Source organism: Girardinichthys multiradiatus, chromosome 17 (genome assembly GCF_021462225.1).
Source record: "Girardinichthys multiradiatus isolate DD_20200921_A chromosome 17, DD_fGirMul_XY1, whole genome shotgun sequence".
In the NCBI taxonomy this organism is placed as follows: domain Eukaryota; kingdom Metazoa; phylum Chordata; class Actinopteri; order Cyprinodontiformes; family Goodeidae; genus Girardinichthys; species Girardinichthys multiradiatus.
In genome coordinates, this window is record NC_061809.1 from 13,160,741 (window position 1) to 13,164,350 (window position 3,610).

The 3,610-nt window shown below is 38.3% G+C and overlaps 1 long non-coding RNA gene across 1 annotated transcript; it reads left to right on the forward strand.

The window, feature by feature from the left end:
- The first annotated feature begins 333 nt into the window (after nucleotides 1-333).
- LOC124883375 lies at nucleotides 334-900 on the forward strand. Its single transcript, XR_007042183.1, has 2 exons — nucleotides 334-767; nucleotides 852-900. It is a non-coding gene; the product is annotated as an uncharacterized LOC124883375 (long non-coding RNA).
- Nucleotides 901-3,610: the final 2,710 nt, after the last annotated feature.

Here is a 3,610-nt window from a genome sequence, read left to right on the forward strand (position 1 = left end):
TATCAGCTATTTTGGCTGATTTTTGTTGGGAATGTGATCAGTAGTTTTTAGGTATTGGTAATGTTAAGACTGCTTTAAAAACAAGTAGCTCCAGCAGTAAGTCATGTTGTGCTAATAGATTGACAAATATGCTAATGTCAGAGTCTGAGTCTGTGTGTGTGTGTGTGTGTGTGTGTTGCGTGTGTATTGTGTACTTGTTTATCTAACCATTCAGTGTTTAAGTTGGTGCTGGAGTTCTCAGGTGCGCCGGATGACAGGTGTTTTCTATCTGCTGATTGCTTGGAGGAGTACTTAAGAGGGAGGCTGGCAGCACTTTGATGCCAGAGTGTTTGCCTTAGTGGTAACAAGCCCAGCCACTACTGATTTTGTGCTTCGTTTTTGAACTCAAGTAATTTTGCACTTTGTTCCCACGCAGGTTTCTACCAGAGGCTTTGTTCATCTTGCTGAGTTCCGACTTCGTTCTAGTGTATCTCTGAGCATCTGGATTATCAGCTAATGAGTTAAGGAACTACCTTCTTGTGGATTTCTCTCACTTCCGTCTGTGCCTTTCGGACATGGACCAAGCTGGCGGCTTCCTGTTTCCCTCGACTTCAGGACCCAGGCATCAGCACACCCTGCTTCTTCCTCCATCTTGAACATCGGCACCTGAGCTCCTTTTGGCTGCCACCAAGCTCACAACAGAGAAGACAACTGAACAATCCTCCTTCGCAAGTTAAGACTCTGAATCTCTCTAACCCTGGCGGTTCTTGCTCCAACACAACAATTTAGTAAGCCATTTCTCAGATCTAAGTAATCAGTTGCTTCATATCATTCGTTTGTTCACCAATCCCTTTTCCTTCCTTCCCTTACAGTTGGTGTTCCCGTCCTAGACAACTTTGACAATAAAAACCGTAAAACGTTTCCTCCTGAGTGTTCTCTGTATGTGGGTCTAATCTATATCGAAAATGACAGGTAAAAGTTGTAAAAACACAATCATTCATACATTGATGGTACTACACTATAATTTGTTAGAATTATCTTCTTGCACAGCAATTTAGAAATAAATTAAACTTCAAATGTTGTTGAATTCATAAGAAACAAAACATGGGAATTGCCTCATTTTATGTATTTTAGACCAATTGTCACACTTTGTGTTGCAGATGAGAAGAGTCTCATATTGAAGGTGAGGCTATACTAAATAAAAGTAAGGTATAAAGACTTTCAAATAAGCAGTGGCACAAATAGGCAGCAGAGAAACAAACAGGCACAAACCCAGGAGAGAACAGAAGAATCTGAAAGGAGGTGATGCAAACCGAGAGGCTTAAATACTTGGGAGGATTAATGCTAGACTGAACACAGGTGGGTCCAATTACTGGATGGGTAACAGTTGCAGGGAACCAGGGTTGCTGAAGAGGAAACTGTGGGAATCTTAATCCTCAAGAAGTCCTTTAAGTGTCATGAACAGCTCTTGGAGTGGACCCAAATGAAGGCAGGAAGGAGCAGATTGGGGATAAATAAAAAGGTTAAATAAATAAGCAAAAACTTACCGGCAGGCAGGTGGAAGCAGTTGCAGGCATGGACATGGATTGGCAAGGCAAACAGTCATGGATAATAATCTTCACATGAACCGAGCTGAATAAACCAACAAAGAGTAACTAGAACAGAGGTGGGGCATTGCACAGGTGATGCAAGGAGACTGACTGGTAAAGTGCAGGTGGACCGAATGAAGCTGATTCCAAGCTGACTGTGGCAGGGAGTGGAAACGACAGGAATACAAGGTCACAATCAAACCTAAGGAACATCATACAGATATAAGAGAACATAACCTAAAATGCACTATGCACAGAATACAGGAATCATAAGAAACTAAATCTATGGAAAGAACTAAAACACCACCTGGATAACGATTAAAAGCAAGATCCAAAACACACAAAAAAGAACATATTCAGAATCAGAGAAAACCCCAAAACAAAAACTCAAACACCCTCACATCATGACATTAAGATCCTAATATAATAGGACCTAGTGGCAAAAAACTCTGCTTCTCAAAAACTGAAGAAAACAATTCTTATATATCCATGTGCTTTTAGTTTTTGTATAACTACTTCAGTCTGAAATATTTCTATTTAATATTAGATTTGTTTCACCTTTTAAATGCTATTATGTCTACTTTAGACCACATGTTTTGTTGAAACAGAACAAATAAAACCATCTTTCAAATATATGTTTCATGGAATATTTGCTTATTTTAAATATCATATAGAAAAATAAAACACACTTATGATCCTTAGAACACAAAACATCAGGTTTCCAATAACGGCTGTAAAAATGTTCAATATTATTTTGTTTTTCTACTTTAAACAAGCCAGTTTGTTGCTTGAAATATTGATGTCAGTGATCAGAAATTTGTGGGGAGTCTGGGGACTACACAGACTCTTGGCTTGCAGCAAAAAGGTTCTGGTTTTGAATCTGGGCAATGGCCATTCTGCACAGAGTTAGCATGTTCTGTTCTGGCTTCCTTCCACAGTTCAAAAATATGCATTTTAGGTTAATTTGTCTGTCTAAATTGCCTGTAGGTGTGACTGTGTGTCTGCCTGGTTGTTTGTAACTTCAAGGCATATTTTATTAATATTATTATTAGGCCCTGAGGTGGGTCTGACTGGCTCATTGGATTTGATGCATCATTATTGTTTTCCCCATTTAAAGAAAAATATCCTACTGACAAAAAAAATGTTGGCTTCCTGATATCTGCTTTGAAAATGTTATTTACCAATGTTTTCCCCCACTTTAAACAGGCTAGTATTTTAATAATACTTGAGACTGACATATACTAACTGGATTTGTGGGATTTTAACCATTTAGACTTTAAAGGCTACCAAAGAAGAGAGGAAGAAAATTCAAGGTTAAAAATAAAAACTGCATTTTGTATTTACTCAGGTTATCTTTGTCTGATAACAAAATCTTATTGGTGATCCAAAACATTTAAGTGTGACAACAAAGCTGAAGAAGTCTGTATTTGTTTTGGTGCAGTATATGGATAAATAGAAGATCAGGTCTAAAAAGCTGGTCGATAGTTATAACATCATTATTCCTGCAGTTACACATCCTTTAAATCTCTCTAAGCTCTCCTACTTATTTAGAAATGACTGCAATCCTCAGTGTAATCTTATTTTTTTTGCATCCTTTTACCCCTATGGGCTCTTTTTTTTATCAACATAAAAAGTATTTATCTTGTTTAAGGCTGCTGAGTATACTCCTGCCTTTTTCTGACTATTTTTCCTCTCCTCTGTTCAGGGACACTCAGTCATCTGCCTCTAAATTATGGTATTCCATGTCGCTGCCCAATTGCCCAGCAGCATGAAGCTCTGATCACAGCAGTTTAACTGCGCGAGGGCTTCAGCATGCTTTTAATTCCTACAGTAAACCATCTGTGTGGACAGGGACTACAATTGTTTTGGGTTTTTCTGCAGCTTGTTTGTTAGTGTGTTATCCGTGCATCTGCAGACAAATGCGGCTCATTCATCACATTTTATTTATCTCTATTTATTCACATTGTTGGTTTTTATTAGCCAGAGCTAAAGAGACAGCTGTCCTTTCCACTATTTATAGATCACAGTTTATCACGTTATTA